Raw genomic sequence first — 20,380 nt, forward strand, 5'->3', positions numbered from 1 at the left:
TGAATACACAACTATCTTAGAAGGATAGTTTGAGTTTAGCTCTACTTGGAGTACAGAAATTTGCATTCTTCTGTCTCTAATTTTAAAGATGGTAAATTCACCTATAATTGCCAAAGGCAGTAATGTAGTAACACTAGGCTGAATATGAATGATCCAGTAGCAAACTCAAGAGAAAATGGGATTGTATCTTAAAAAGATAAACATAGACCTGCTAATTAGGATTTGATTCATGTTATGGCTATTAAGTACCTACTCTGTGACAAGAACTATTCTATGCAGCAGTAAAGAAAAACAAAATCCCTGTTGTGATGAAACTTAGATCCTATTAGAGAGATAATAACCACAAATGAAAATGTATGTCAGGAGGCCATAAGAGTTCATCCAAAAAATAAAGCGGACTTAGAGAACAGAGTGATAGGAAAGAGGATATCTTCTTAAGGTTGAATTCAGTGAGTGCTACATACAAGGAATTTCTAAATAGTTTTCCAGGGAGAAATTTATGCGGAAGGCATTAATCATTACTGATCATCTGTTTGGTTAAGACATGACTTTTACTCTCTGGAGCTTATGTTTACTGTATGTGCGTTTTTGTTGGTGTTTCTTATAATTTATTTCCTTTCCAGCTGAGGAAACTTTAGGTCTTCAGAAATTAGTTCCAATCCATTAAGATTAAAGGTGATCAATGGTCTTGCTTCTGAAGAATGTCAGAATCATTTAAGGGAAACCTTGTTCCCCTACTGCCCAGTTAACAGTTTCATAGTTGAATGGAAATGGAGAATTGCGTGCCTTGAATTCTCTAGGAAGAAAAAGCCAGTTACTCCAAAATAGGGCAAACTACAGACACTAATGGGAAAAAAAAAAAAAAAAAAAAAAACTGAACTCCAATTCTCTCTAATCAGCTGGCTGTCTGCCAGCCACGGCAACTGAGCTGCTTTAAGAAACCTCAGAAAACATAAATCCTTTACAAATGGAAAGCTCGAAAGATTTCTCAAATGTGAATGTTTCCCTTTTGTCCATATCTATATCACCCTTTCCTAAAGATTTATAAAATGTAGTATTTCAGTCAAATTTCAAGTAGTATATAATTGTTGCCATTCTCTTTGTGGTCTAATGGGTACAATATTTCTCTTCCCTCCTATTTTAGGTACTTGGTTAATCTAGTTAGGCATCGTGTCATGGAAGGAAAATGGCTGTCTTGCATCCAATTTATAAGATTCTTTAACATAAAAAATATTTGGCTGAGATTCTTTTGTTCTTGTTTTGCATTTTATTTAGGTTTTCACTCTAAAGACATCAATTCTTTCCAAAAAAGTCATGGGCATGTTCCTATGCTCAATGACTGCTTAACCAAAGAGCAAACTTGAAACAGATAGAGAGGTCCTTTTGTCAAGGTGTTCTAGAAGGGCACATTCTCAGTGGATACAGACAGCCTGCTAATATGGAAAAACTTAAATTTTACTTAATATAAAAAGAGTATAAATGAAAAGTAATGAAAGTTCAAAATTTTACTCAGGTAATTTCTATTTTCATATTAGCTGAATTTAGTGCATAAAGAGACCAAGCTATTGCAAGTTTCAGTAACTTGCCAAAAAGTGAATTAGATGCAGTTTGAATTGTTCCTCAGAAAAATTTCATTTTCCTTCTTTCATGATTAGTTATCTGTCAATAATCCCCACTTCTTCCCCCACAAAGACCTTGCATTCTAGGTTGCTGTTAAGGTTTCCTACCATTGCTACTGCTGTTCAACCTATATTCCACAGAAAGTAAATAACAGAACAAAGGGGGCGGAGGGGAACAAATTTCCAGGAACATTGCCAAATTACTCTACTAAGTAGCAAAGTCAATGGACATGGTAGGAGTTAGAAGTACAGATCTCAAGACATAATGATCTTATTCAAAACATGATCAGATTAGTTTGAAATTAGAGCTCATTTCAAGAACCTTACAATACAGTTAACTAATCATTCCTCTTTTCATTGTTATTAGCCACTAGATTGATCAGTGGTTCTCAACCAAGGGCAATTTTGCCCCATAAGAGACATTTGACAATTTCTGGAGACAATTTTAGTTATCACAACACTGGGCATACTGCTGGCATCTACTGAGTAAAGACCAGTGGTGTTACTAAGCATTTACAACAGCCCCATTACAAAGGCTTATCAAGCCCCAAATGCCAAAAGCACTAGGAAATGCTTGAAATAGATCATCTCAAAACCAGTGGTCATTTGGTCTTGTGTTTTAAAGCAAAACTCATATTTGTGCCTTACTTCCTGCAGGCAACATGATGTCATTTGAAGACTTAAGTTCTCAATACAGTTTGAGGAAAGGTGAAATCACCAGGGAGATGAGTGAGAATAGAGGACCAAGAAAAGGTCTCTGGGGGAATATCAGCATTTACAGGATGAAGAGGAGCCTATCTGGAAACTGAGAAGTGATTTAAAACATAAAGTCATAAAAGCCAAGGAAGAAGTTTCAGAAGAAGTGGTAAGGTTCAGTGAAGCAAGGACTTTAAAATGTGTGTTTTCTTTAGCAATTAGAGATCATTGAATAGCAGATTCCAAACAGAGGTAGAGGTGGAAACCAGATCATGGCACTTGAGGGAGTAAAATTCATCTTTGCAATGATTTTAGAGATGATCAAAAGTACAACATTTTGTATTAGCTAAAGAGAAATTCATTTTGTTGGAGCCCTAATCCCCTATAAAGGAATATTTTCATTAGTTTATCTAGTATTAGACAGACTTGAAAGTGTTTATAGATAAAGAAAAGCAGCCAATAGAGGAAGAATTTGAATATATATGAGTGAAGCAATACTAATGGAACAGGTCCCAAAGAAGCCAACAAGAGCTAGAGTCTAGGGTACAGGCAAATAGATTGGTCCTACAAGGCAGTAAAACACATCCTCTGAAGCTAAATAGATTTGAGTGTGCATGGCAATTATTTTGTGGATAGGGAAAAGGTAAATTTATTCATTCAATGTTTATTGAGTGTCTAAGACACGCCATGCACTTTACGAAGGATTTAAAAATGAACAAGAAGCTCACAGTCTAATGAGAAGCTGAAATTAATTTAAACTTCACTGAAAACCATGAGTCAAAATCTTTGACTTACAGAGTGAAGAGAAGTAACTGAATAGAAGCTGAAGGGGATAGGTGAAGGTGATTCATCAAAGGGAACTGGAGATGTGCTCACCAAAAACAAGGGAGCTGAATCCTGGTTCCCAGGGCCCATCTGAGTGAGATTGAAGCATGTCAATTTGCAGTGATGCCCATATGCACAGATATTGTATTTTCTTCAACATGAACCTTGCTGCTTGAGTTTAGGGATAACACAACACACAATAATATGATTCAGAGATGAAGTCTGGCCAAGTGGGTATAGAGGAAATGTGAGAGTCAAAAGAATCCATCATTTTGGTTCAGATATTAAACCATAGAATTTATGTTGGATAGAAAAGGAGAGAGGACCAGGAGAGAACCTTTGGGCGGGAAAACAATGGAGAACACAATGGGATGAAAGTAGAAAGTCAAGGAACAGAAAGAGGCAGTTTAGGGTGAGGGTAGGACACAAGGTACTGTCCTGAGAATAGATGACTGAAGCCCAATGAAAGTTAGGGTTATCTAAGTTAAGGAAACAAAGTTGTAAGATGATGTAAGATGTAAGATTATCTAGGCAGATTTTGAAATTATTCTGGCTCCAAAATCCTCAATTGAGAAGAAGGAGAAACCCATAAAGTGATAAATAACAGTGATGGAAATAAATAGGACCTAATATAGCTGAGTATCGATGCCAGATGACTTGTTTAGTTTGGTCTGGTTTATGATCTGTTATGGACTGAATGTTTGTGCCCTCCCAAAATTCATATGATGAAACCCTAACCCCCTATATGATGGCATTAGAGGTGAGGCCTTTAAGAGGTAATTAGATTTAGATTAGTTTACAAGTGTGGAATTCCCATTATGGGGTTAGTGTCCTTATAAGAAGAGGAAGAGAGACCAGCACTTTCTCTCTGCCATGTGAGAACACAGTGAGAAAGTAGCTACCTGCAAGCCAAGTGAAGAGCCACAGCAGGAATAGAATTGGCTAGCCCACTTGATCTTGAACTTTCCAGCCTCCAGAACTTTGAGAAATAAACTCCTGCTGTTTAATCCACCCAATCAATGGTGTCTGGTTGTAGCAGCCTGAGCTGGAGAAGGCATGACTGGAAGAAAAATCACTTGAAAGCAGCAGAAAGGATGCTTCCTTGTTGGTTCTAAGATGTGGAATTTGGAAGATCTGAGTGGTTTCCTCAGAGGAAGTCTTCAATGGTGGTTGTGGGTTGTGTCCTCTGAAAGAGAGAGACAGGAGAAAGAGAAAGAAAGAGAGGTGAAAGAGGTTTCTTACAAAGTTGAAAATATAGGAATGTATTTATGATAGAGCAAAGGCTCTGGGGATACTGGTGAAAGATCTGTGGAAGAGAAGTATTCAAAAGTAGGAAAAAACAAGTGACTACATGCATTAAGCAGCTGAGGGATGGAGAGAGGATAGAAGGAATATATTTGGGTATATACATATTGTCCATTGACCATGGCTTATCCAAGAATGAGAAATACAGTGGAATTGCCTAGTCTCAAGTATCCTGACTTGGACACAAGTTGTTTTGTTTTGGTGCCAGAACTCATTTGTTCTCAAAGATGAGCAGAGGGAGACAAAATTAACACAGTAAAACGAGCACTCTTCTCTAGTCAGTGCTATTTCAGTTCATAGAGCAAGGATGAGGACCTTATTCTAGAAGGGGGACTATCTCAGACTCTTCAATTTAACACTGAGGTAACTAGATAAGAAAATTGATTAAAATCCCAGTTCTGCAATTACAGACAAGTTTCTCGCTTTCTCTGGGCCTCATTAACCTTTCTAAAAATAATAAAGATGGATCCTTTCATTAGCAAATATTCGTTACATTTGTTGATTCTTCCTTCAAAATGTTACCACCCTAATTTAAGTCCTTATCACCTTTTATGTGTAGTACTATCAAATCATTTTGCTAAGAACTCATTTCTGGTTTCCTACTAGCCACTAGATAAATTCCTTATTTAACCTGACACTACCACAATCTCACCCTAGACTGCTTCTCAAACTAATGCCTAATTAACAAGGAACTGACTCTAGAAATACTAATCTAATCATTGTCTCTAATCATTGTATCTCCTTTCAAATCACAGTATCTTTCCACATCTTAACTGCCATAAAAGAAGAAGAAAAAAAAAAAGGAAAAAGCTTTACCTCTCCAATGTAAAAGGGGCTACTCTGAGTCAATTATACTTCAATTAACTATCCTCAGAATGCCTACCATGTGCCAGGCATTGGCTAGTATTCACTGACTAGTTAGGAATGGGAGACATTAAAGCAACAACAGTATAAAATGCAAATGGCTCAACAATTGTGAACCAGGACAGCTCTTAAGTAGAGGCAAGTATATGGAGCAAAGAAGAAAGTTAAGAGTGACTTTTGTGCTCCTTGTAAAACACTATATTAAAATGCAGGAACTTGAGAAGTGTCACTCATTATATTTCGGAGAAATACAATGAGTTTAGCCAATAAACGTGTTTTCACCAAGGGAATTTGTTTTCCATATTTTGTCCTTATGTTGATTTATTTTGCCACAACGTGTCTAAGAGGTATTCAGACTTTGACGTGAACTAGAGCCCTACAACCCTCGGCCAATTGTTTATCTTCCATAGTCCCTAGTTTTCAAACCTATAAAATGAAGATGAATTTTAGGACAACTCAGTTACCCTTCCTGCTTTGGGATCCCATGAAACACACCTTTTGCTTGAACTATTTTAAATAAGCATTCCTTGTCAAAAGAAATTAATATCTAATTGTGACCCTAAGGTTTATTCAAAACTTATTTTCAGAGAAAAACTGCCCACTATAACTTGTAGGCATCTTTCAGAACAAGTCATTTCATAGAACATGGCCATAAGTATTTGAAATCAATACTATGTGACTTGCCTTTTTTGTCTCCATTCAGATTTAGCCCTGGACTTAAGAAATAAAAAGGCACTTTGGGTTCTGCTATATTGGTATTTACTCGACATTTTACTAAGAGTTCTTTTTTGTTAGAAATCTTGGCAAGCTTCTGTCCACAGGATTTTGATCCAAAGATCATAGGGCCTACTTGGCAAAGTTCCAGGTGCCATAGACAGGTTTGGCTTTTCCATGTTGATGTCGCTCCTAGGACAGCTTGACAATATCAGAACCATCTGAGACATTTCATGATCCTTCTAGTCATTATTTTTAGTTAAATTTCATGAAAATTCACCCCAACCATATGGTGAAAGAAGAAATTATATCTTAAGTACAAAATGAGCATAAATATATGAAGGACATTTCTCTGGCCAATAGTATAATAGAGTGCCAGGTTTTCAAAAGAAATCTCCTTAGAGTTTAAAAGATTATGGTAGAAATTTATTCATATGTACATTTATATGCATAAATGTAATAATACAAAAATTATATATATATATATATATATATAATTCTAGATGACTAAAATATCCTAAACATATAGATAAAAAACTGGTCAAAGGGGTTAGTTCTGGTAAGAAAAAATGGAATAGGGAAGGCATGAGGTGGGCTTATTTTTCAATATATTCCCCTTTGTATTAAATAGTTCACCTGTACATGTATTACCTAGATCCCAAAAATATCAATGGAAAAGTGAAAACATTTAGGAAATTGTAGTCAGTAGAGGGAAAAAAGAGGAGATGGAGAACATGGCTTGTTTTAATGTTTTTGGTTTTCTTGGATTCACATAATTGCATAGTGGAGCATTTTTTTGAATTAGGGGCTATCCAAGCAGAGATTGTTGTTTGGTTGGTTGTTTGGTCAGTTGTTTCATTTTTCACTGTGTTTTTATAATAAAGACCATCTCAAGACTGCTTATTCCCCACCTTTCTAGAATTTCACTCACAAGACTTCACCTTTCCTTCCTCGTCTTCATCTATATAAACTTTACTCATCCAATTCAAGTTCCCTTTCAGAATCTTGATACCATCTATATCAAAGGCTTTAAATAAGTGAACCAGGATTTTGAGATACTATCTTCCCACGTGAAAATTTATTGTATCCCTGCTGGATCAGTAAACTACCAAACTCTGAGTACTGAATCCTGTGTTTCCCACCACTCACTGTGTTGCTGTCTCTCACCACATTTCTATTACATTTTATTTGTTCATGGATTATTCAAAGAGAGGCATTGTCTTTCTAGCATTGATCATAACTTGCTAATTTTTAACTTAAGTAATTAAATTTTTAATAGCTTTTAATTTGCATTTGTTTATTCTTCACTTAATAGAAACCAGGAAGCGTTGCCTCAGTTTCAAAAACAGGGATTTGGTGTAACACAAATTTTGAGAGACAGGCAGAATTTATAGGCAAAATGATCTTTATAAGGTAACTGGGAAAAACAAATCTCTCTAGCAATGGTGGGCTTGTCTGTCCACAGAGAGTAGAAAAACCAACGTTGTGTCTGTCTCCATTTGCAGCACACTGACTGCCCGTGGCCCCCTCCATAGATGAACTTCATCAAGTGTGAAAATAATCCTGGAACCATGGGAGACACATCATTAGCAAGGAAAATATACGTCTTTGCTGCAGCTCAAGGAGATGCAGCCCATTTAAATGAAGATAAAGAGGGCCAAACAAAAGAATTACAGTAGAAAATATGTGGCTGGACTATCAGTAGAGGAGACATAATGCTACCCTTTATCATTACGTGTCATGCCCGTGACAGACTATAAAACTCCTACTGCTCCACAATTCTGTACTCGTCACTTTCTGAGCCAACTTTTGCCTTGGCAGATGCCTGGCATGTTTTAGACATATGATTTATTGCCTCATTTAATCAAGACTGTGAAGGAAACAATGATTTTTTTTTATAAATTACAAATGAGACACCTTTCACTTACTTAGTGACAGAGAGATATATAGACATATGTAACTACGTGTGGGTGTGTATGTGTGTGTTATATGCATATAAAACATCTCCAAGAAATACCATTTATTTACTGCCTGGTAAGAAATTTAAATAATTTCTTTTCCTCCTGCCTGCCCAAAAAAGAGAAATTTATGCAATACTGTAGAATATAAATGCAGTCATCCTGCATCACTATTTTTCAGGTTTTATTGTCATGGCAAAAACCAGCCTGAGCAGATTCCAGTACTAATAAATGACCCTGCTATGGAGGTTATTGGCAATTTAAAGGCCATATCACTTCATTTTGCTTCCCATTTTGCAAATATATTGTACATTCGCTTGGGAATTTCTTCTAAAATTTGGGGGAGCTCTGGCTTAACAGTGAAGGGGAACCATACACCCAGCAAGTAAGCAAAATTTCCTGGAAATAATATTACCCATTTTAAAATGACTCCTTGGCACATTGATTAAGTTGAAATGAAGTGCATGTACAAATGCTAGGTTGTTGTCTTACCTAGGGAGAAAAAAATGCTTTCTAGAGTTCAGTGGTAAATAGGCAATTCATTTTGACATAACGAGGAAAAGTGATGTTAACAGCCAGAGGTCACTGAAAGCAGAGATGGAAAAGACCTATTAGATCATTTTCTCCATTCCCTGGAGAAGAGGGCCAAATTATATTTCATAGTGCTTGGTCCAGTTTAGCTTTCAATTACTCAAGCAAGGGACTTTCAGCACTTCAGAATTTTTCCAGGACCTGTATCTTTCTTCATGATTCCCGCTTTCCTGGATGTACCAGTGAAGTATGAATCTTAGAATAAACTTTCCAGGTGACCACAAAAGTACTTTGTGCTCACAATTAGACCCACATGCCTCAGAACCCATTTTCTCTTCTCTGACAGTGAACTCCAAAATCATTTCCTTGGTTATAGTTCCTTTTGTCATTCCCTACCCTACCTTCACTTTTCACCTCACATCCCTCTTATTCTGAGTCTAAACAAAAGCTATTTCTTTGTGGAGAGACTCTCCCAAACAAAATTCTTGCCAGTTTCCAAAGGTAACTGATCATTGTGTCAAGCATGTGCTATGTGTCCAGATCCCCAAGACCATGTTGAACAAATGAACGAAAGGCATGGATTCAAGAGACAACGGGAGGAGACAATGGACACAGTGAGTCCAAACAACGCCTTCATAAATCCTACTAGAAAATGCAGTCGATGAACCAGATAGAAGCTGGAGGGTGTGGGTCAAAGAAGGTTTGCTTTTCAAGAAAAGGAGATTGCAAAATTTTGGTTTACAAGATGGAATGGCTCTGTAGAAAGACCAAAAATAAGGATGCAGGGAAAGATGGCATACCTACTGCAGCTGTGTTCTTAAGCAGAAAAGAAAAGATGGGATTCCATGCATGAATGCAAAGGATGGCTTCATATGGGTGGACAGATTGTTCATTCCATCTAACAGGAGAGCACATAAGAAGTGTTGATGCTTTGGCAATTTGGTGGTGTGAGAGATGGTCTCAGTTTTTTCAGTAAAGCAGAGAGTGGATTTTTATGGCCATTAAAGTCCTCTTGGCTCCTCCAAATTCTTTGACTTCCTCTGAAAAGAAGGACAGAGTTTTTAGTGTCTTCTAACTAAGTAATGTGTGAAGACTGTTCACTTACAAGGTTCTGGCCCTGCAATGCACTACTTTTAGCTCTTGGAATCTCAACTACAGAAAATTATAGATTCAGAAAATATTTATTCACAAAAATGTTCATTACATATCATTTATAGTAGTAATGCTGTAATAATACAAACAAGCTAAAGGAAGAATAAGGAAAAATTATGGCCCATTTAAAATAACACTTTAAGATAACATGGAAAATTTCAATGTTACATTCAAAAGAACAAGTAGGCTCTAAATACAAACACAAAAACAGAAAAGAAAATATGAACAAAGATTGACCCTGTTTTCAGCTTTATTGAGGCATAACTGGCAAATAAAATTGTAACATATTTAAAGTATATAGCATGATGATTTGATATATATACACATTGTGAAGGAGTTCCCTCTATCAAGTTTATTAATACATCCATCACCTCACCTATTTACCTTTTTGGGTGGTTGGGGTGAGAACATTTAAGTTCAACACTCTTGGCAAATTTCAATTATACAAGACAGTGTTACCAACTATAGTCACCATGTGATCCTCAGATCTTATCCATCTTATAACTAAAGTGGGTGCCCTTTTACCAATCTCTCCCTTATTTCCCCCACCCCCAGGTCCTAGCCATCACTTTTCTACTCTCTGTTTCTATGAATCTGACTTTTTTTAAGGTTACACATGTAAGTGATACCATGCAGTGTCTTCCTCTGGCTTATTAACAGTAAATGATTTGGGGTGGTAAACCCAAAGTGATTTTCCCTCCTTCTTTCCACCTTCCTAAATTTTCCAAGTCTTTTGTAATAATTATATACTACTATAAGCACCAAATTCCCTATACCAAATTCTCTTAAAGGATTTCTAATAAATACATCTGAGTTCAAGTTTTTTTTTTCTCCCATCACATAACTGCTGACATTTATGGAGTACTTATAATATCCCAGCCACTCTTTTACTAGATGATCTCAGGCAAAATTTTTTTAAGTTTGTTTGTTTGTTTGTTTGTTTAAGTAATCTCTACACATGGGGCTCAAACTCATGACCCCAAGATCAAGAGTCTCATGCTCTTCCAACTGAGCTAGCCAGGCGCTCCCTTAGCCAAATTTCTTAACCTTTCTGACCATCATTTTTCTCATTTGTAAATAAGCCTAATTTTTCTCTACATAAAATGAGGATCTAATAAACTAATACACGAATATATCTTAGAATAGATATTCTAAGCTCTCAGTAAATGTCTAAGCTCTCAGTAATTATTATTATTATGTTCACATATGACTTTGTCATATTCTCTTCGTTTCTTTCATTCTAGACCAAAGCCACATTTTTGATCCTCTTAATATTTTTCTCTTTTAAACTTTAAACCAAGACAATATCTTATATGGTCCCTTTCCCTTTTATTATGTAATAGCATTACCAAGAAATGGAGCAATTCCTTGAGAGTACATAACCTTTAGCAGGTCAATTTTCCTCAACAAGGGACAGACAGCCCATTTCCTGCATGCCTCCTTCTATATTGCAGTACGAGAATATTGTTAGAAACTTGGAGTTTCGGTAGCCTTGGGAACAGGACCAATTCCCAGGTATTTAATTTAGTTCTGGTCTCATCTAAATTGAAATTTTGACATAGCATTTTTCTCACACTAAGGAATAGTTTAGAGGAATTTTTCCAATTTATCTTTATTTATTGTGAAGTCGAGCCAAACCCCATAGGTTTTATGGCTGTTTTGGCAGTTATTGGTGACATTATTCAATCACTCACACACATGCTAATTTGAAGCCCTTGTAATACTCCCTATGAAACATTCCCATTCAGTAATTCCAGTAGATGCTTATAAGGAAACTGAAGAAGAACAAAATGGTTTTTAGCATATATAGATGAATCAGACTAGGACTTTTTTCAGAGGAAAAAAATGCAGAATTGTAAGCACTTTCAAAAAGACAGAGATTTTATTGCTCCCATTTGATATCTGTGCCAGTATATCGTTTATTTGTCTTTGGTTTTTGGGGGTTTTTTTGTTGTTGTTCTACCTGAATTTTATGCTTTTTTGCCTACTAAAGATCACTTTCTCCCTGTCTCAGGCATCCCCAGCTTTGGTTTGTTGTGTTGTTGTTTTTTGTTTTGTTTTGTTTTGTTTTTATAGCTTTGAGTTTTCTAAAAATTGTTGAAATAAATTTATAAGTCCCTTAAATTCAGAGGTGAATTCCATATAGCATGCTGATTTGATACACATTCAATTTCCGAAGAGAGCAGTGACTTCACCTTATTAATAGCCTGGTTGATGTGGTTCACATTACCTCATAATGGTTTAGGTCCAGAGTTTTCATTTCTCAACCTGGTTTTGTCTTAGGAAAACAAGTTACAGAAAATCATTAATTATTTTTCTAGGAAAAATTGACTCCTAGTCCCAATTTTTAGATATGGTCGTTAGGAATCAAACCAGCTCACAAAAGTCTTCTTAGCCAAGCAGTGAAAGTGCTTATGAGTACAAATAAATCCATAATTAACAGTAGCATTAATGTTGGAATACAAAAATGATCAGACAAAAATCACATAATGTGATATTCAGCAACATACATTAGGATATTATTGAAGTAGCTAGAACATTGAAAAATATATGAACGAGACCTTTACCATTAAACACTTTAGAGGTTAAAAGCATAAATATACTGGTTCTTTTGATTTTTTTCCTTTGTTAAATATGCTTTTTAAAGTAGTTGCCTCATATCTCAAGGCGAATATTTTACAAAATGTGCATTTTTGGCAGCCTGAGAGATTAAGGGAACCATTGAAAAATAAGGAGTGAGTTTTCTTGGAAGAATGAGAAGATAAGATATTAAAAGGGTTTATTGGTAAATATGAGGAGATTCATTTAGACAATTAAGTACAAAATGCCATTTAGCTCCCTGATATAACTGATAATGAAAAAGGAAGGCTGAGAAAAGGTGGAGGCCTGCTGGGTCATTAGACTTAGGCTGCAGGCCACACAGCAGAGGAGGAAAGGCACGCAGACAAGAGCTGAGCTGACACAGGCATGCGCAAATCAGGTGGCATTCACTCTATTATCACAAGGAATGTTTAGACTGGAAAGTAAGAGGTTTTCAAATAAGGTATTCTCAATTAATCTATTCACAGTGAGAGAAATGAAACAAATCTGGAGGCTTTCCATAGGCAATATGAGTCCTAAAACTTTTTTTTAAAGATTATTTATTTATTTATTTATTTATTTATTTATTTATTTATTTATTTGAGTGAGAGAGGGGGAGGAGGGGCAGAGGGAGAAAATCTCAGCAGGCTCTCTACTGAGCACAAAACCCCACTGGCGGGCTCAATCCAACAACCCGAGATCATGAGCCAAAATCGAGAGTTGGGCACTCACCCGACTGGGTCACCCAGGCGCCCCTAAGTCCTGAGACTTTGGTGTCTATGATGCTTTCTTACTTTGATAGCTACAATCTCTATATTGAAGGTATTCATTATTTCAGTACTCAGACTTTTACTTCCTTATGGAATATTTAGTATTTAGTGGATTAGAGTCACTTTGGAGAAATTTTTTTATAGTTCCCAAGACTTTTAGGTAGCTCTCAAGACTTTTGCTAGTTTTCCTCCACGTTCCACTGAAATGTAATTTGTTTAAATATATATTTTGCAAAAAGAATCATAAGGACTCTAAAACTGAAAAGGTACCCTGTCCACTACTGATGAGACTGTAAACTGGCACAACTGTGATGGAAAAGAGTATGGTGGCACCTCAAAAATTTTAAAATAGAATTACCATATGATCTAGTTAATTCTATTTTGGAGTATATTTCCAACAGAATTGAAAACAAAGTCTTGAGATATTTGGATATCTATATTCATAGCAGTATTATGCACATGAGCCAAAAGGTAGAAACAACCCAAATGCCCATTGACAGAAAAAGGGATAAAGTAATGCAGTGAAAGATTCCACCCTAAAAAGCAAAGAAATTCTGAGATAGGCTACAACACCGGTAAACTCTAAGAACATTATGCTGAGTAAAATAAATCAGTAATAAGAAGGCAAATACCATATGATTACACTGTGTGATGTATCTAGAGTAGTCAGACTTAGGGAGAAAGAAAGCTAATGGTGATTTCCAAACACTGGGAAAGAGGACAGGGGTAGGTATTTAATGGGTATAGAGTTTCAGTTTGCAGGATCAAAACATCTGGAGACTGATTGCACAACAATGTGAATATATTTAACCCTACTGACTGAACTGTGAACTTGAAAATAATTAAGATGGTAAATTTATAAATTTATGTTCTGTGTCTTTTATCACAACGTTTTTAAAAAACTGAATGGACAAAAAGAAGAAGTGATCTAGATGAACTTAGGGATTTGCTCTCCTATGTTAACATTATAATTCAAATGTTGTTTGTGTGATGTTTTTTAAATTTAAAATTCTGCATTATATGTAATACTTTCCTATAATTAAACTATTCTCTAATATTTATAGATGAAAGCCTAACAGTATCTTCAGGAAAATACTTCATTATTTCAGTCAAACGGTGTAATACTGAACCAGTATAATGCTAAACCAATACTGAATTGTTTACTGTGCTAAGGGTAAGATTTTTACATTTGAGCATTTACACTGAATTATCATGTAGTTAGCATTAATAGAAACTTGTAAACTATGTGGGCTATTCTTTGTAAGAGACAGAATGTTTAAAATCTAATAAAACTACCAAATTATTAAAAAGTAGAGATGTTTCCATTGTATTGAAATGAATCCATTTACAGTGAGTTCAAAATACTCAGCAACAGTATTACATAGAAAAGACCTCTGACTATTACCCAGTTTCCATTTATATCTTTTTTCATCTTTGAGGCAAAAAAAGCACCAGTAGAAATAAAGAAAACAGTTTTGCATTACAGTAAATTTTATTAGGCCTAACTTAGAATAAAGTTCTCATTCTACATTTAGGTAAATAGAACAATTACAAACTATAAACTATATTCAGATTATGTCACCTTTATTCATTCACAGAAATCCTTCCATCACCATGACTTTTGAAAAATATAAAATGCTTAGAAAAATATTATATAATCTAAATATGAATTATTTGAGAAATATTTAAAACATCAGACAAACCAGTCTTCAAAAAGCCTTTAAAAAAATACTGCGGAAAAGGAAAAATAGAATTCAAATACTTTTGTTACATCAAAATATACATTACCTTCTCAAAACTGACATAAGTAATGAATACAAATTAAATTTAGATAAATAAACTGAAATAAAAGCTGCATCACAGATGTGTTTGTGTAGGTGTTTGTATATGTATACATTTGTATGGGCAGTTTTTAGGCTATTACCAAAATGTCCAAATACTCTGTATGAAGTAATCTATTATTTACCCTCTTGCAAAACCATTCTAAAGAATATACCTCTATATAAAAGATGACAAACTAAATATTTTATCTGAAGATCTCCTCTTCTCTGTCTCTCTGTCACACACACGCACACACACACACACACACACACACTGTTTTTTCAGAAAAAGTTCTAAATCCTTTTATGTATGATGGCACCTATAATTTTTTTCACTTTTAAGACCTTTACTCATAGGTATTCAAATAATCTTTGATATGTGAGCATTTCACAGGAGGTTTTAAACCCATTTACATGCTATGCTAAGCATAGAGAAGGAAGCTTTCCATGAGTGATGACGGGCGCTAGATCTGTGTTTGTTTACTACACAATAAGAGGCCATACGGTGAGCATATGTATTAGGTATTGTGGCATTTTGTTTCTTTTGTGTTGGTCTGAATATGTTACACATTTAAAGCCATTCTGAAAATCTATAATTCAATTGTCCTTTAAGCAAATGATGAAAAAGCAACATAGAGAAAAAGAGAGAGGATCCCAAGGAACTTGCTTACCTGATTCACCAAGAGAAGATCCCACCTATCCCTGTTGTCTCTGTGGGAATATGGGGTTCTAAGAGCTGCTCATAGAAAAGTATCCAAATTCTCCAGATAAACATAGTCACTGTTTCTCACTATGACATTTTTGTGTGAGGACAGAGATATTTTCAAATACTGAAAGGATTTAACTGCAGGAAAAAATAACAAGAAAGAAATATGGGGGGCGGTGGAGTTCAGAGCTGAGCAGAGCTAGGCTGTGCCAGGGTTAAAAGTGGATAGTCTGGGGGTGCCTAGCTGGCTCAGTTGGTAGAGCATTCCTGACTTCAAGGTCATGACTCCAAGCCCCCTGTTGGGCATGGAGCCTATTTAAAAAAAATTAATAATCTCTTAATGTCATTTAATAGCCAGTCAGTGTTCATATTCCCCAACCGGTACAGAAGTGGATAGTCTGGCATATGTAATTATCAACAACTGCTTCCCCTTGATTTCTATATGTGCCCTGGTCAGAAAACTCTAAAGTTGCCATGGAGTGTTTAAGAGTCCTTCATCAGTGGCCTTCCCTCCTCTCTGTGAAGAACTGTAACGAATCTGATATTTCACTCTAGTTACAAGTTGCCAAGATGGCCTGCCACTGTCTAATGGAGGCAGAAGACATGAGAATCCTAGATCAGAGATGATGAACTTTAGTACCAATAGCACAGGAAGCCACATTATGGTCAGGGTGCCTGTGTCAATTCCCCTTGCCCCCAAGTCACCCGGGTACAAGGCCAGTGTGCACAGATACAAGAGCAGTGGGGTATACTTTAGTGAAGGAATCTTGAATTTATGGAACTCAAATCTTCTATAATGGGAAGCAAGCATGCAGAGGGAGACACTATTGCTACCTTCCAAGCCTTATAAATAAACCTGCCCTTTTTTCTGGGAGAGACATGATCTCTGCTTTTTATGTCTATTTTCTATATAAACATCCTTGAAAAGATAATCTGGAACAAGTGGTAGTCATGGCCTCCTTCCCAAAACAGGCAGAAATGCAAAAGACTTCTGAAGAACGGTGTCCAATTCTTTCCTTCCATGATTGCACAGAGTCAAGAATCTCTTGGGGAGAAAAGAACCTCAAATTCTTTCCACAACTGTATAAAAACCTAATTGGTCAAAAGTAGCAGCCACCCGCTGTAGCTGAGAAAGAGGGAGATTTGGAATATTGTAGGTTTCATGGCTATCTTGTTTTTGTCTCACTTTCTTATGGTCTCTGAGTTACCTTGTTGGGTGTTGATGTTCTGTGGGATTGTTACCTCCAAAGGAAAAGATAAGTCTCACTGTGAGCACAGTTATCAGACATCAGAGGCTCCTTTTTATTTTCTCAACTCTATCTTAGAATCAGGATTCATATCAGATCCTCTCAGTGTGACTGGTTGATACACTGTATTTCTTAAGAATTTTTTAATCTTTAGGATTCTCTTTTCATTTCTTTTCTTTTACCTTTTAGTCTATTTGTTGAAGAAATCAAGCCATTTGCCCTAGGGAACTTCCCATAGTTTGAATTTTGCTGATTATTTCTCTGATGTGTCATTTGACATATTCTCCAATCCTTTACTTCCGATAAATGGGTTGTTGGGTCTAAAGGCATGATCAAATTCATTTAGTGCTTTTGGCAAGAATACTTTGTAGATGGTGATGTGTTCTTTCATTAAGAGGCACATAACTAGGTGATTGTAGCTCCTTTTGTGATGTTAGCAGCCATCGATGGTTTGATCCATTAGTTCGTTAGGAGTTGCAAAAGGATGACATCTTAATTCTATCTTTTCTTTTTTATATGAGCTGGAATACATTTTGTCTATATATTTAAGTTCGGTGTCCCCAGCTATTTCCCAAATGACTTCAGAGGTCTTGCATGTTAAAAAAAAAATAGAAAATAGGACATTCACATAGAGAACCCAATTGGAATCATAATAGAGATAATTGAATATGGTTTCACAAATGCTATTACTTTCTTGGTTGGATTTTTTTTTATTCTAATGTAAAATGTCTATATTTGAATCCCATCAAAAGGGACAGATTTGGTGTGGTCAACCAGAAAATAAAGAGATCGACCATTTTCTGGAGCTCAATGAGAGACAAAATCTATGGACAGGCACACCTCCTTTTATTGTGCTTTATTTCATTTCACTTTGCAGATACTGCAAATTTTTACAAACTGAAGGTCTCTTCCAGACAACTCCAAATTGAGCAAGTCTGTCAATGCCATTTTTCCAAAACCATTTGCTCACTTCTGTGTCTCTGTGTCACATTTTGGTCATTCTCATATTTCTAACTTTTTCATTTTTCTTATATTTGTTACAGTGCTACGTGATCAGTGATCTTTGATGAAACTATGGTAATTGTTTTGGAATGCCACAAATCCCACCCCTTATAATATAGTGAACTTAATAGATAAAAGTGTGTTCTGACTGCTTCATGACCAACCTTTCCCACATTGTCTGCCTCTTCTGGGGCTTCCCTCTTCCCTGAGACATAACAATATTGAAATTAGGCCAGTTAATAACCCTACAATGGCCGCTAAGTGTTCAAGTGCAAGTGTCACATGTCTCTCACTTCAAATCAAGTTAGAAATGATTATGTTTAGCGAGGAAAGCATGTTAAAAGCTGAGACAGGATGAAAGCTAGGCCTCCTGAATCAAACAGTTTATGAATGCAAAGAAGAAATTCTTGAAGGAAAATTAAAAGTGATATCCCAGTGAACACATGAATGATACAAAAGAGAAACAGCCTTATTGCTGATGTGGAGAAAGTTTGAGTGGTCCTGATAGAAGACCAAACCAGCTACCACATTCCCTTAAACCAAAAGCCAATCCAGATCAAGGTCCTCACTCTCTTCAATTCTAAGATGGCCGGGAGAGGTGAAGAAGCTGCAGAAGAAAAGTTGAAAGCTAGAAGAGGTTGGTTCATGAGGTTTAATAAGGAAAGAAGAGGAGAGAAGCCATCTCTGTAATGGAAGAGTGCAAAGTGAAGCAGCAGGCACTGATGCAAAAGGTCTAGCTCAGGTCATTAATGAAGGTGGCTATACTAAACAATAGATTTTTACCAGATGAAACAGCCATCTCTTGAAAGAAGATACCATTTAAGATTTTTATAGCTAAAGAGAAGTAAATGCCTGGCTTTAATGTTTCAAAGGACAGGCTGACTCTGTTGTTAAGGGCTAATGCAGATGGTGACTTGAAGTTGAAGCCAGAGCTCCCTGACCATTCTGAAAATCCTAAGCTTTTAAGAATTATGCTCAATCTACTCTCCTTGTGCTCTATAAATGGAACAACAAAACTTGGATGACAGCACATCTGCTTGCAACATGGTTTACTAAATATTTTAAGCCCAGTGTTGAGACGTCCTTCTCAAAATAAAGATTTCTTTCAAAATATGGCTGCTCATTTACAGTATGCCAGGTCACCCTAGAGCCCTAAGGGAGATAGGCAACAAGATTGGTGTTATTTTCATGTCTGCTAATACAACATCCATTCTGCAGTCCACACATCAAGGAGTAATTTCAATTTTCAAATCTTATTACTTAAGAAATACATTCTGTAAGACTATAGCTGTCATTGATAGTGATCCCTCTAAAGAATCTGAGCAAAGTAAATTGAAAACCTCCTGGAAAGGATTCACTATGCTAGATACCTTGAAGAACATTTGTGATTCTTGGGAAGCATTCAAAACATCAACATGAACAGGAGTTTGGAAGAAGTTGATTCTAATCCTCATGGATGACTGTAAGAGGTTTAGGACTTCAGAGTAGGAAGTAATTGGAGATGTAGTAGAACAGTAAGAGAACTAGAAGTAGAACCTGAAGTTGGAACTGGATTGCTACTATCTCATGATCAAATTTGAACAGATAAGGAGTTGCTTCTTATGGGTGAGCAAAGAAAATGGTTTCTTGAGATGGAAACTACTCCTGGTGGAGATGCTATGAAGATTGTTGAAATGAAAACAAAGCATTTACAGTATAATGTAAACATAGTTGATAAAGCAGCAGCAGGGTTTGAGACATTTGACTCCAATTTTGAATGAAGTTCTACAGTGGGTAAATGTTATCCAATCATATCACATGCTCTCGTGAAATGGGTTGTGGAAAAGAGTCATTGTTGCAGCAAACCTAACTGTCGTCTAATGTGAATTGCCACAGTCACCCCAACCTCCAGCAACCACCACCCTGATCAGTTAGCAGCCATCAACATTGAGGCAAGATGCTCCACCAGCAAAAAGATAAGAATTCCCTGAGGGTTAGCAATTTTTAGCAATAAAATATTTTTCAATTAAGGTATATACATTGTTTTGAGACATAATGCTATTGCCTATTTAATAGACTACAATGTATTGTAACTTAAACTTGTATATGCACTGGGAAACCAAAAAAATTTCTTTGACTTGCTTTACTGTGATTTTACTTTTTTTGTGGTGATTTGGAACCCAACCTCCAATATCTCTGAGGTATGCCTGTATTTCTCCTGTGTAAAGACTGTAGAAAAAGTCTCTAGAGGCTCTGTTATGCAGAAAGTTATTCTGAACACAGCCACTTTTGGTTAAAATATACACATGAATATGTCAAGTGGATTAAGAAATAGAAAAATATCTCATATTTCCTAATTATGAAGTATTACTTGTCACTCTGATATAACCTCCAATTACCTAGAATACTGAGAGTTGTATTAATAGTATATTTTTATTGTGAGGATTAACCAGAAAAGGAAGATGTGTATGTTACTGTGTATATATATTCCATTACATTCCAGAACTCATAACAACCAGCAACTATTCTACATGATCTTAAAGTCATGCTTTACTACATTCTGCTAACACTAAACTATACACATCAAAGACATTTCATCTCCATAGGTATGT

The 20,380-nt window shown here is 36.0% G+C and overlaps 1 protein-coding gene and 1 long non-coding RNA gene across 4 annotated transcripts in view; one reads left to right on the top strand and one right to left on the bottom strand.

Annotated features, from left to right (window-relative positions):
• Window positions 1-20,380, top strand: part of GALNTL6 (polypeptide N-acetylgalactosaminyltransferase like 6) — a 1,157,792-nt gene that overhangs the window by 928,525 nt on the left and 208,887 nt on the right. The gene's annotated exons all lie outside the window — the stretch shown is intronic.
• The window catches only part of LOC102154576, a 30,568-nt gene continuing 11,513 nt past the window's right edge, over window positions 1,326-20,380 (bottom strand). Inside the window, exons 2-4 of one of the 3 annotated variants that reach the window (XR_005378552.1) lie at window positions 9,313-9,552; window positions 8,474-8,566; window positions 7,406-7,586 (exon numbers count right to left, since the gene is read on the bottom strand). This is a non-coding gene — a long non-coding RNA (uncharacterized LOC102154576). Of the gene's footprint in view, window positions 4,327-7,405; window positions 7,587-8,473; window positions 8,567-9,312; window positions 9,553-20,380 lie in introns of those variants that run through there. The other 2 variants (XR_005378554.1, XR_005378553.1) reach the window with 2 other exon arrangements.

Source organism: Canis lupus, chromosome 25 (genome assembly GCF_011100685.1).
Source record: "Canis lupus familiaris isolate Mischka breed German Shepherd chromosome 25, alternate assembly UU_Cfam_GSD_1.0, whole genome shotgun sequence".
Taxonomy (NCBI): Eukaryota; Metazoa; Chordata; class Mammalia; order Carnivora; family Canidae; genus Canis; species Canis lupus.